The sequence below is a fragment of the Lissotriton vulgaris genome, chromosome 2_1, assembly GCF_964263255.1.
Source record: "Lissotriton vulgaris chromosome 2_1, aLisVul1.2, whole genome shotgun sequence".
Taxonomy (NCBI): Eukaryota; Metazoa; Chordata; class Amphibia; order Caudata; family Salamandridae; genus Lissotriton; species Lissotriton vulgaris.
In genome coordinates this window covers 821,246,376-821,260,875 of record NC_141687.1, presented here as the reverse complement: position 1 = coordinate 821,260,875, position 14,500 = coordinate 821,246,376, and the positions used below count along the sequence as shown (strand labels likewise).

The window sequence follows — 14,500 nt, the reverse complement described above, 5'->3', positions numbered from 1 at the left end:
CTTCGATAGGTCATAAAGGGCTCGAAACTCTTAGAATGGGAGGAGTTCGACATCTTTGAAGAGGGACCCAAGTGTTGATGCTCCTGCCTCCACCCAATCCGTTAACATTTTCCAATTCAAACCTGTGCAGCAGCTCCTTCAGGAATGTCAAGGGAATATCTGGAGAGCAAGGCAGTCGTATACGTACCCGTCTCAGACTTTGAATCCAACAGCCGCGTTTCACTTGGTACTCAATGGGGTCGGCCCGCCCACGGCAGGGTAGTTGGAAAAGCACCCTAATCAAAATGGGAAGATCAGGTACACATGGTCCCTTCCTTAAAGGGGTAAGGCTGGCAGCTATCCACTGTGTAAGCCAGTGTAGTTGCACTGTCAAATAGTATGCTTCGAAGTCGGGAACACTCAGACCACCCTCTTCGCTATTTCGCTGCATCGTGGACAACGCCACTCGTCTTCAACCCACACCCCAAATGAAGCCTGTGATATGTGTATCAATATTCTGGAATAGGGCCTTATGGACCCAGACCGGCAACACCACAAAGAAGTACAACAAACGAGGGAGGGCTATCATTTTCAATAAAACTAAACGGCCCGCCACCAATAGGGGGAGTGCTTTCCAAAAATGAATACTAGAGCGAAGCGCTCAAACGACCTGTCCCACATTCCCTTCCTGTAGGTCCATTGGATTCTGGTAAATTTGTACCCCGAGATAGGGCAAGCATCTGGACTCCTACTGGCGTGCATCCATGCCTTCAGGCGGATCCCTAGAAGCAGACGTGGGAAAGATGTAACACTTCCACCAATTTACACATTGCCCAGAGATAGAGAGACCAATCACTCCAGCAAATTCAGAGCACCCGTAAGAGCCGCCTCTGCATCTCATAGTAAGAGTAATAGATCATCGGCATATAAAGCAACATGATGTAGTTGGATTCCTATTTTAACACCCTCATATGCACTCCTGGTTCTGGCATGGCAAACTAGTGGCTCTTTAGCCTGGGTGAAGAGCACTGGTGACAGAAGGCAGCCCTGCCTAGTGAAGCGCTCCTCTCTATAACTCTCCGAAATAATGCGCCCCGTCCTCACCCTGGCCAAAGGTGCAGAATACAGCAGTCTGATTCAGTTGATGAAGCCTTGCCACGGGCTGAAACAAGTCATCACATCATGTAGGAAACTCCACTCTAATTTATCGAAAGCTTTTTCGATGTCCACCACAAAGATTACCTCCTACGCTTTATCATAGGAGTCTGCCTCCAGTAGTGCGGGGAGCTTGCAGATATTGAGTGCCATGTTTCGGCCTGATCTGCATGGATTAGAGTAGACATGTGGGGCAGAAGCCGAGTAGTCAGGATCCTGCTCAGTATCTTATAAGCTAAGTTAAGCATAGACAATGGTCTAAAGGCCTTTTTATCTCATGCTATTTCCCTGGCTTCAATAGTGGAACAATTAGAGCCTTCTTAGTCGATAAGGGGAGCAATCCCCTAGCTCTGGCGGATTTGTTAAGGTCGACCAACATAGGGACAAGTATGTCCACTTAAGTGAAGTAGAACTCAACCGGCAGCCTGTCTGTACCAAGAATCTTGTTCCGAGCCATGGATTTTATGGCCGCTCGGATCTCTGGGAGAGTAATATCCACTCCCAAGACCTCAGCCTCTTCTGGGTGCATAGTGGGAAATCGCAAGGGTGACAGAAAGGCTGCCACATCCGCCGAGGAGCAGTCATTCATACTACTGTATAGCTGAGAATAGATTCGTAAAACTCCCTGTTCATGGCATCCTGTATGTATGTATATATATATATATATATATATATATATATATATATATATATATATATATATATATATATATATATATATATATATATATCCTAGAGTGGTCAGCAGCGGTAAGCTCCACAATAAATAATCCCCACCTCGCCAGATTTGTCAACCAAGCTGTAGTGAGGTCATGGGATTAACTGCGGACATTGCTAAATTAGCATTAGTTAGTATATGCTTGGCAGCCATCTTGCCGCTTTTGCAAGCGTTACTATATGGCTTTATTCTCGTGGAAAGACTGCTAGTGCATTTTCGTATGAGAACTGTCAGCCTTTTACACATTTTAGCTGTACACTGTGGTCCTCGTCTGCACAGCGTGTTCAAGGTCGAAAACCAATGTATGCTGTTGATTAACTTTGGTCAGTTCCACGCCCATAGACGCAACATAGAACACAGCTGCACTACTCAAAGTCGGGTGCTTTTAATATGGCATTGCATGCATGAAAAGGCACTTGGAGAGATTCATTCCAACGAAGAGCTGTGCTTGTCCCGAGATGTGATTCCTTGCATCTAGACTTGGAGGTATAGGTTCCCCCTGACGAAGCCCAGAGGTCCTCTATAATTATAATAAACTAGCTTATAGCATGGGGAGAGTGGTAAGACGCTGTAGCCCTGTTTCCACTGTCATTATAATATGGTTTCCCCTTTTGTGCTTTATGGAATTGTAACCATGCTGATTATATTGGTCTTATGCATTTTGCTGGTAGTATTGGCTTGTGTATTGCATTATAGAGCACGTTAGTTAAAAAAAACATTTTAAAATTATACCGTGTCTCTGTTTACTCACATTGTGGACAAGTATGAGTGACATGTTCTAGGATGTTTAATCATTGGTAGCCTGGCTGTGGTACGGAGAATGAATGAGACACCAAAGATAGTCAGATTGGGGTTCTGGGCACTGAGGTGGGTTTTCTGGTACACCACTGCACACCGAAGTCCTGGTTTCCATAGTTCGGTGTATGTGCAGAATCCCTGCAGCAAAGCCAACAATGACCCTGTGTGGTCTCAGCATGCGCTCATATCAAATATTGCTTATAGTCAAAGCAATGCAAACACTCCACCTGCACTGTAACCTTCTCCCTAGCCGCCGGCTCCTCGGGCTGCAGTTCAGGGTGTCCTTGTCTGCTTCAAGGCCCGTAGCTCCTCCTCAGAAGACGATGTGTATGCGGGGAAGTCTGAGGTGGGAATACTCAGCATGTTTCTTGCATGGTGTGGCCATGCCTCTGACATTCCAGGTCAGGAGGTGATAGGTGAGGGAATATACTTTGCTAGCTTCTCCCATTAAGTGTGTGTGTATGTATGTATGTCCCATCCACCCTCATCCATACCTCCCATTCAGTGCCTCTACAAATCTCACCTCGTCCCACTTGCCCTCACATGATGTGTCCTTGGCCTATAAAAATTTGTTGAAGTAACTTCCCCACTGAAACAATCCCACCCCCCTTTCAAGGCCAACAGCCTGCATCATAAACTGTCTGCAACATTAAAACAACAATACCCAAACAATCAGGCATCTCAAGACTTTTAAAACATGTCAGTTGGAAACAAATAGGAGCTGGGCAGTGATTGTGATGTAGCATGTTCTGGTGTGCCCCTGGCATAAAGCTGGGTCCCAACTGGCCCGCCTTGTAAGCCTTCCCGCAAACAAATCATGGAATCCTGGAAGTTGGAAAACCTCCAGAGACATCTTACCCCCTGCATCCTCCCATTAGTTACACCCCCCCCAATGAATTACTGTGGTCCTGAGGTGATGTCGTCCACTGCTCGAGGGGTCCGTGCCAGCCCACGCGACAGTGGCAGCCAGTAAGTTCAGGAGGGTGGGGGGCAGATGGGACACACGCATACATACACACACACTCACAGCCATGCATTCACACGCACACACTAACACACCCATTCACAACACTCATTAGCATTACAAAACATTCATACATACACGCATGCATCAAACATTGATTAAAAAATACACACACTTACCTGCAGCTCTGCCTCGGAGGTCCCATGATGCTTGGGACTGCTGGCTTCCCTCATTGGCTGACGTAGGGTCAGCAAATGAGGGAAGACAGCAGTCCCAACGTCCTCACAAAGTGGGATGGGGTCAGTGAGACTGCTATCCCTCGTCACTGAGGGGAGGGCCTATGGGACCTTTGCTGAGCTGATGAGGTCACGCTCAAAGGAGCTGTGACTTCCTCAGCCCAGCAAAGTTCAGCTCAGGCAGCCAGAAGCCTGAGCATTTAGCGTATGTCTGGCTCCTGGCTGCCTGACCTGAAAATGAACGTGTGTGCCAGGCTGATCTTTGTTCAGCCTGACAGACACTGTTCGTGAGGGGCAAAAGATGGGGGGCGTGGCCCCTCAGCCCCAATGGACCGGCCACGGCTGCCACGCGAACCATCTTCCACCAGCGTACCCAAGCCGTTGGAACTGGAGGCAGAATCTAAGTCCCGATCAGGTGTCAGGGCCGTGTGTGAGTACTGACTGTTTATAAGTTCAAGTTCAAGTTCGGGAATTTGTATAGCGCACTACTCACCCATAGGGTCTCAAGGCGCTTGAGGGAGGGGGGGGGTGCTTTATTTGTCGAATATCCAAGTTTTTAGTTGCTTTCTGAAGGCGAGGTGGTTCTGTGTAAGTCGGAGGTGGGTGGGGAGAGAATTCCAGGTTTTGGCCGCTAGGTAGGAGAAGGATCTTCCCCCCATGGTGGGTTTATTGTTGCGCGGAATGGCGGCGAGGGCTTGATTGGACAAACTTAGTTGGCGGGAGGGGGAGTAGAAGGACAGTCGCGTGTTGAGGCAATCGGGTCCTTGGTCGTAGAGGGCTTTGTGTGCGTGGGTGAGCAGGCGGAACGTTATTCTCTTGTTGACGGGGAGCCAATGGAGGTCTTTGAGGTGGTCAGAAATGTGAGCTTGCCGAGGAATGTCCAATATGAGTCTGGCAGAGGCGTTTTGGATTCGTTGGAGTTTTTTCTGTAGTTTGGCTGTGGTTCCGGCGTAAAGGGTGTTTCCGTAATCCAGTCGGCTGGTGACCAGTGCGTGGGTGACTGTCTTTCTTGTTTTGGTGGGGATCCAACGGAAGATTTTTTTGAGCATGCGGAGGATGTTGAAGCAAGATGATGAGACTGCGTTGGCTTGTCTGGTCATCGAGAGGGAGGAGTCCAGGATGAAGCCAAGGTTACGTGCGTGGTCCGTAGGTCTGGGTGCGGTTCCCAGGGCTGGTGGCCACCAAGAGTCGTCCCAGGCAGAGGGGGATGATCCTAAAATGAGGACTTCCGTTTTGTCCGAGTTCAGTTTTTGGCGGCTGTTCTTCATCTATTCGGCTACGTCTTTCGTCCCTTCGTGAAGGTTGGTTTTGACGGTGTATGGGTCTTTGGTGAGGGATAGGGTCAGCTGAGTGTCGTCTGCGTAGGAGATGATGTTGAGGTTGTGTTGGCATGCTATTGATGCGAGGGGGCTCATGTATACGTTAAAGAGGGTGGGACTGAGTGATGATCCTTGTGGTACGCCGCAGATGACTTCGGTGGCCTCTGATCTAAAAGGGGGGAGGCGGACTCTCTGGGTTCTTCCGGCGAGGAACGAGATGATCCAATCCAAAGCTTTCCCTTGTATTCCGATGTTGCTGAGGCGATGTATGAGGGTGCTATGACAGACTGTGTCGAAGGCTGCGGAGAGGTCGAGTAGGATGAGGGCAACTGTTTCTCCGTTGTCTAGTAGTGTTCGAATGTCGTCTGTTGCTGCGATGAGGGCGGTTTCGATACTGTGTTTGGCTCGGAAGCCGGACTGTGAAGGGTCGAGGGATTTGTTGGATTCGAGGAAGGCGGCGAGTTGACTGTTGACGGCTTTATCAATGACTTTGGCAGGGAATGGGAGGAGCGAAATGGGGCGGTAGTTCTTAAGTTCAGTGGGGTCTGCTGTGGGTTTCTTCAGAAGGGCGCTGAGTTCGGCATGTTTCCAGCTTTCCGGGAAGGTAGCGGAGTTGAAGGAACAGTTGATGACATCGCGGAGATGGGGTGCGATGATGGAGTTTGCTTTGTTGAAAATGTGGTGGGGGCATGGGTCGGTTGGTGATCCTGAGTGGATGGAGTTCATAAGGCGGATGGTGTCTTCGGTGGTGATTGGGTTCCAGGCGCACAGGTTATTAGAGTGCGGTTTTGGTTCGAGGTGGGTGGGGGGGGGGGGGACTGGTCTTCAGACTGGTTTTCGAAGCTGTTGTGTATATCGGCAATTTTGTTGTAGAAGAATGAGGATAGAGAGTCGCAGAGTTCTTGGGATGGAGTGATGTCGTTGGTGCCGGCGGTGGGGTTGGTAAATTCTTTGACGATGTTGAATAGTTCCTTGCTGTTATGGGCATTGTTGTCAAGTCGGTCCTTGAATGCTGATTTCTTGGTGGATCGGATCAGTTGGTGGTGTTTGCGGGTGGCGTTCTTGAAGGTGGCCAGGTTGTCAGAGTTGGGTTTTTTCTCCAGGCTTTCTCGTGAGTTCGACAGATCTTCTTGGATTTCTTGAGGTCATCGTTGAACCAGGGGGCATTTTTGCTACTTTGTTTGATAGGATGGTTCTTCAGGGGTGCTAGTACGTCGGCGCTGTGGGTGATCCATTGTGTGAGGTTGGTGGCTGCTTGGTTTGGGTTCGATGATATGACAGGGGGGTTTTGGTGGAGCGAAGTGAGGAGCTGGTCGGTGGTGATTTTGTTCCAGTTTCTTCGAGGAATAGGATGTGGGGGGTTGTGGGTCGTGGACTTTTTGTAACTGAAATGAACGCAGCTGTGGTCTGTCCAATGGAGGGCTGTGGTGTGATCGAAGGAGATGTGCTTGCTGGAGGTGAAGATAGGGTCGAGCGTGTGTCCGGCAAGGTGGGTGGGGGTGTCGACAAGTTGTTTGAGTCCGAGATTGTTCAGAAGGGAGGTGGTGTTGCTGTCGTTTTTCTTTTCCAAATGAAAGTTGAGGTCTCCTAATAGAATGTAGTTCTCGGAGGTGAGGGCGTGTGGGCTGATGAAGTCAGTGATGTCTTCACTGAATTGTGTGCGGGGTCCTGGTGGTCTGTAGAGGAGGGTGCCTCTGAGTGTGGTCTTGGGGTTGGTGTGGATCTGAAAGTGGAGGTGTTCGGCGTTTGCAAGATTATCATCGGAGCTGGTTGTGACGCGGATGGTGTTCTAATGGACGATGGCAATGCCTCCTCCTGTTTGGTTGATGCGGTCCTTTCGGATGATCTTGTAGCCGTCCGGGATGGCTATGGCGATGTCGGGTGCTGAAGAGGCGTTTATCCAGGTTTCTGTAAGGAAGGCGACGTCCGGTAAGGTAGTGTCGAGTAGGTTCCAGAGTTCAAGGGAGTGTCTGTGGACCGAGCGGGTGTTGAGTAGGATGCACTTTAGAAGGTTGGTGTCGGAGCTCTGTTTGGAGTTGGTCCTGATGCAGTCGAATTTGCAAGAGTGGCAGGTGAAGGGCCCATGGGTGTGTCCTGGGGCAGCTTGGTAGCATTGTGGTGTGCGGCCGGGGTTAAGGGCTGAGAGGGTTGCGGCGTCATATGTTGTGCAGGTTTTGCGAGGACCAGGGGGTCTGGCGCTGGGCGCGGTCCAGGCGCGGACGGGCGTAGACGGGCTTACCTTTGGCACACCTTCGGCGCGCATGGGGCGCGACCGCTGCGCGTGAACGCTGCGCGCAAAAGCATCTGACATATGCGGATAGTGGGAGGGGAGGGGCGAGGGCGGAGCAGCTGGGAGGCGGGGGCGGGGTGGGGAGCCGGGCAGGGAGGCACAATAATAAACAACAAAATGGATGGCTGCGAGCCAAAAGCGAAAGAGGAACGGGGCACAAGCACTGAAAACGTGAATAAATTGGCAATGGCACCGGCACAATCAGGCACAAGACAAATAATTAAGGCAAGGCAGCACAGCACAGCACAATCATAAACAAAGCTCACTTTCGCACTATAGCGCTATTTTACAAATCTATTGTGCAGTCAGGCACTACTGGTAGCGTGAGCAATGCGAGCTTGCAATTATCAATTTAGCAGTCTTTTATGCCGTCTGGCGCTACGATACCACTCAGGGAGCTGGGAGCTGGGAGCTGCTTGAGGAGTGACCGCTTCTGATCGGCCACCAATCAGCTTCAATGTCACCTGCCACCAGTAGCCAATGGTGGCTGGTGACATTTTAAACTGGTAGGGAGTAAATGTCTGTCTTGAATGCCACGTGGCGAGTGAGCCCAATTCCTTAAATTTCTAGAGACCAAACAACGATCCTTGCAGCAGGGACTGTAATCCACTGAACTACCTTAACAAAAATAATGAGGTTCCAATCCAAACATTTCCTAAAGTAACAAGCTGCAGGTATTTGTACATAGATGACGAAAAAAAATGAGAAGACTTGCTGTCATCCATAAACTAATAAGAGTGGTGGGCAACGCACAAAAACGATTCAAACTTTAAAAGGCCGAAAGTACCTTTTTTTTTTATATCGAACACAAAAAAGATTCTCAGAAAATTCCAGACATCTGAAAGAGAGCTGAATGTCATTGAGCTTAATGAAGTTATGAAGAAATAAAACAAGCATATACAATGCAACGGTTTCGCCTTTGTAAAAGTTAGCTATTGGCATTGTACATGACAAATTTTTTATTTATGTGTTGGTTTTGAAAACAGATAAATAAATGGCATTGTCATTTACAATGCCAATAGCTTAATCTCTCGCAAATGCAAGACCTATTGCATTTGCACCCACACGCACACACACACACAGAGAGCCACCCACACACACACAGAGCCACCCACACATAGAGCCACCTACAAAAAAAGCTAGCCACACAGACAGAGCCCCAATACACACAGAGCTCTGTAATGAGTACACATTTGCAGGCAGCTGCACACTGTAAAGAATGCATGATTATTTTGTACATATATATTCAACCTAGCTCGTTCACATATTGTAAGCACTCTGCTATGTGACCTATACTGAGCAGACCTATGTCACCAAAATACACTGCAAGCACCCACTTATGTAGCCTATGATATGCAGTTCAACGACCATACCCTACACATGAAGCTTTATACCAAAACACACTGCATGCCCAGGCCCGTCACCCACGATACACAGTGCAAAATCAGCTCCACTAGCTGGAAAACAAAAACCTAGCTGCCAACCACAATACTTTTCTGAGCACGCTGACATCTGTGTCATACTGAGCACTCAGCTTACAGCCACGGGGCATTACGCACATCAATCTAGAGTACAAAACAGAATGCAATCACATACAGTAAACTGCTTGCTATCTGTCGCAAACTGACCAAATCCAATTGTCATACATGATACACGCAAATCCAGGTGTGACTTACAGCAAACTACAGCCGGCTCTTGCTAACTTTTCTATGCAGTGCACAACCAGTTGTTACTATTTTTGCACAGGAACCTGCTGTGCACTGTACAATGCAAGCAGTTGTTACTTTACTTTATGTACATCCATGTGTCAACCATATCATAGTATGCACAGCTGGATGACAACCACTGTGCAGACATATGTCACTAATGGTGCACAATCAGCTGTCACTCCTAGTACACCGCACAGCCAGCTGTCACCTGTAAAATGTACGACTAGGAGTTGCCTACAGTAACTGTTCCCAACCAGCTTCCAACAGTGCACAATCAATCGTCATAAGCAGCACACTTACCCGCCGTCCACAGTACAGCTGTCACCTATAGTCCAATTACACAGCACGCCATTAGAGTGTCTCCAGTATGTCCTATTACTTACCGGTAATCTACATTACTCCGGGTCCCGTTGTCCTCGCCCCTTCATTAATAACCAGTGAGATCTACTATCTCTCAGACAGAAAAAAGAAAGTAGGAATGCTGGTACGCCCCTCCCTCTCCCTATAGGGAGTACATAAGGGTACAGTACCCAGCATGCCTCCTGAACCACCAAGCCCAAGATGAGGGCCGGATAGCCCGGGAGGGAGGGAGGGATGGATGTAATGAAGGGGACGAGGACAACGGGACCCGGAGTAATGAAGATCACCGGTAAGTAATAGGACATTACCCCCAGGTCCCTCCTGTCCTCGTCCCCTTCATTAATAACCAGTGAGAATACCCAAGCAGCAACCGGCCATCATCAAACAAAAAACCACCAGGACACAGCAGAACAGCAAAACCCAGCAATTTATTGCAAACAACAGCACAGCACAAAAGAAAACAAGGGGATCGGGAACACACAGCCCGAAGAACCCCCAAACCAAAGTTAGTGTCATCCCCCAGAACATTCTGGATACGGTAATGCCTAACAAAGGTATTAGCAGAAGCCCAAGTAGCGGCCCTACAAATTTCCGAAAGGGACACCCCACGAACCTCTGCCCAGGAAGCAGCCATACCCCTAGTAGAACGCCCCTGAACCCCAGCCGGGGGAGGGGAACCAGAAAGGGAATAGGCCAGAAGAATAACCTGCTTCAACCAACGCCCAATGGAAGAAGAAGAAGCCCGACCACCCCTGGAGACAGCACCAAAAGAAACAAACAGGGAGTCAGAAAGCCGGAAATCCCGGGTCCGATCCAAATAAACCCGCAAAGCCCGGCAAACATCCAGCAAGGACCAAGGGAGGTCGTCCCCGTCCACCGGAGCCGAAAGCAAAGCAGGGAGGACCAGCTCCTGAGAGCGATGGAATTGGGAGGAAACCTTAGGGATGAAAGAGGAATCCAAACGAAGGACCACCCTGTCAGCAGAAAAGGACAGAAAGGGTTCTCGAGCCATCAAGGCACCCAGCTCCCCCAGGCGACAAGCAGAAGTGATAGCCACCAAAAAAACAACCTTCAGCGTGACAAACTTGATATCCACCTCCTCCAAAGGTTCAAAGGGAGCGGCAACCAGAACCCTCAAAACCAAGGGAAGATCCCAGAGAGGAAAAGACGGACGCACCACAGGGCGGGAGTTAGAAAAACTACGCAACAGCCAGGAAACCAGACCATCCACATCCGGCAGGTTCCCCCAAGGAGCCCGAAAAGCCCTGATAGCAGCCCACTGAGCCCGCAAAGTAGAAACGGACAAACGTTTCTCGAACCCATCCCAAAGGAACTGGAGAACATCCGGCAAAGGACAAACCAAGGGAGACAAAGCCAGGCCAAGACACCAATGCTCAAAGTTGCCCCAATGCCTACCATAGGATTGAAGGGTAGAAGGCTTCCGAGATTGCTGAATAGCCAAGGCTAAATGCTCCGGGAGACCCCTACGCCTCCACCCTTGCCTCTCAACCGCCAAACCGACAGCCGAAGCCGCCGGAGGGGCAACATCGGAGACGACCGCAAGGGAGACGGAAGGAAGGGGAAGAACCATGGACCCTGAACGGCTAACAGCATCAGCGTGGGGAACCAAGACCTGCGGGGCCTGAAGGGCACCACCACCACCACCTCTCGATCCTCCCGCAACAGCCGGGACAGAAAGCGAGATATCAATACCAGAGGAGGAAAGGCGTACAGCAGGCGAGACGGCCATGGAAGGGACAGAGCATCCACCCCCCAAGAACCCTCCTGAAGAATCCGGGAAGCTGCGCATTGAGCCGGGAAGCAAAGAGGTCCAGAAAGGGCCGACCAAACCTCTCGCACACCAGACGAAAGGCCACCGGTGTCAATGCCAACTCCAGGGATGCAGGAAAAAAACGACTGAGGGCATCCGCCACCCCATTGTCCACCCCCCGAACATGTACAGCCACCAGGGACAGAAGATGGCACTCCGCCCAGCAAAACAACGGGGACACCACCGCGTTCAGGGACTGAGAACGGATACCGCCCTGGTGATTTAGGTAGGACACCGTCACTGAATTGTCCGACCGAACCAACACATGGCGGCCCACCAGAAGAAGTCGAAACCCCCTGACAGCTCGACACACAGCCGACAACTCCCGCCAGTTCGAAGACCGACGACCCTCCAGAAGGGACCAACGACCCTGAAGGCAGTCCGACCCCAAAGTCACACCCCAGCCCAGAGCGCTGGCATCCGTCGTAAGTACCACCGGAGGAGGAGACTGCAGAGGCAAGCCCTTGTCCAGACTGGAAAACAGAGACCACCAACGCAGGGCAGGAAGGATACGGAGAGACACAGGAACAAGAAGGGACAAATCCCCCGACAAGGGATCCCACCGAGACAGCAGGTAGGACCACAGAGGACGAAGATGGAAACGCGCCCACGGAACCGTGAACACAGTGGCGGCCATCAACCCCAGAAGACGTAACCACAGACGGACCTGAAACGACCTCCCCACAAGAAACCGATGAGCCAGAGAACACAGGGTCACAGCTCGATCCACCGGCAGGAACACCCGATTCAGATCTGTGCAGAAACGGGCCCCAATGAACTAAGTCCTGAGTAGGGGGGAGCCGGCACTTGGGGAGATTCAACAGGAACCCATGGACCCTTAAAGCAGCACACACTACCCGCTGATCCGACAACAACCGCACCGCTGTGGGGGAATGCAGGAGCCAGTCGTCCAGATACGGGTAAACCATCAACCCTTGGAGATGCAAGAAAGCCACCAAGGGAGCAACCACCTTCGTAAACACCCTGGGAGCCGACCTCAGGCCAAACGGGAGAACCACAAACTGGTAATGGACCCCTAGAAGAAAAAAACGCAGGAAGGGACTGGAGAGAGGATGGACAGGGACATGATAATAGGCATCCTGGAGGTCCAGAGAGCACATGTAATGACCCTGCAGAACCAGGGGAATCACCCTCTGAAGAGTCTCCATTTTGAACGGAATCCGCAACACAAATTTGTTCAGGGCCTTGAGATCCAGAACAAGGCGAAACCCTCCCGTCACCTTGGGCACCAGGAAAATGATGGAGTAAAACCCCTGACCCAACTCCCCCGGAGGCACCACCTGAATCGCCCCTTTGTCCAACAGTGACTGAATCCCCCGAGAAAGTTCCGCCCGTTTGGACGGGCAGGATGGCCAAGGAGTCGGACGGACCCCAGAGTCCGGAGGCAGGCTTGAGAACTCCACACGATACCCCAAGCGGATCACGTCCAGGACCCACAAGTCTGAACAGGAGGACATCCAGGCTGGAAGAAACAACCGAAGCCGACCACCTACCAATGGTCTGACCTCGGACCCCAGATAGTCAGGAACGAGGCTTCGCAGGAGGGGACTTCGCCTTCATGTCCCGTCCCCGACCAGGCTGAAAACGGCCACGAGCTCTGGAAAACTGTCTGCGAGAAGAGGGCCGAAAAAAAGGCTTAGGCTTAGAAAAGGCAGGAGCAGCCGAGGGCATCTTGAAAGAAGAGGAATGTTTCTTCTCCTTAAAAAGACGATGAAGCTTCCCCTCCAACTCCGCCCCAAACAACATGGAACCCTGAAACGGCAGACGCAGGGCAGCAGTCTTCTGGGCAGAATCGGTCTTCCAATCATTGAGGACCACATTCCGACGAGCCGCTATACAAGCACCCCCAGACAGAGCGGAGGCACGAACCACGTCAAAGGAAATGTCAGACAAAAACTCAACCTGACGTTCGATGTGTGCCAGAATATCAGCGCAGTCAGTGGTATTATCCATAGATCCAAATAAATTCTGCAAGTCAGACAGAAGAGACTGTGCCACATAGGTCCCATAAATACCCGCCCTCAGGGCCAAATGGGAGCCAGAATAAACCTTACGAAGAGAGGCGTCAACCCTCTTATCCACAGGGTCACGCACCACAGCATCTTCGGCCAACGAAGTGCGACCAACCAGACTAGCCACCACAGAATCCACAGGGACCGAGTCTGGCAAGTCCTTCGCCATATCCTGAAGAGGATACAGCTTCGCCATGAAGCGGGGCATCAGAATGCGATCGGGATCCTTCCACTCCCGATCCAAAACCTCCCGCACACTAGGATGCACCGGCATGACCGCAGGAGCAGAATACTGGAACTGGCGAAGGAGAGAACCTCCAGACGAACCAGGCACACCATCCGCCGGAAATCCCATATTTTCCTTTACATGGCTCAGCAAATCCGGCAACATGTCCTTGGCAACATACTTGCCCTTTACCAGATCAGCGTCCAAACCACCATCCTCAGAGCCAGAGGACGAAGAAGAGGAGGGAGAAGGAGGGGGCACACCTCTTGCCCGCGACTTGGACTTATTCTTAAAACCCCCAGGCCTGGAACCACCCATCTCCAGCAAGGACTCCTGGATGAGAGCCTTCAACTTCGCATCACCCCTCGAACGACGCCTGGAGCGCCGGGGATCAGGAGAAGGGGAGGAGGAGGAAGTCGAGGAAGTGGAGGACTCCTCGACATGCTTGCGTTTCCTCGAATGTTTACCCATGTGAGAAAAGCCCCAGCAAGCAGGGCAAACCAGCAGGCAGGAAAACCAGCAAGAACTGAGGAGCCCCGGCAGCAGCAGGAGAAACAGCCACAAATCACCTGCAGCAGCCCACACCAGCACAGCGACCGTAATCCCCAAGAAAAAAGGACGAAATGCAGGGCACAAAGAACAGCCAGCGTATTTAAATGCCCCCAAACCGCTATGCGGTACTTACTCCAGGAACCGGCAAACAAGCCTCTCACCGCCCGCAGCCGGGAACCTCAAACGCCTGACTTCCGCTTCCAAAACCAGGAAGTCAGGCAATGGCCGGAAGGAAGCGCCCCAGCAACCACGGAGCCGCCGCACCTCCCGGAGCCTCAGACGATAATGGCCGCGTCTCGCACAGCCGGGCAGCACAGAGACGCGGCCCGA

The 14,500-nt window shown here is 51.2% G+C and overlaps 1 protein-coding gene across 1 annotated transcript in view; it reads right to left on the bottom strand.

The window, feature by feature from the left end:
* ITGA4 (integrin subunit alpha 4) overlaps positions 1-14,500 on the bottom strand; it is a 531,379-nt gene that overhangs the window by 152,386 nt on the left and 364,493 nt on the right. The gene's annotated exons all lie outside the window — the stretch shown is intronic.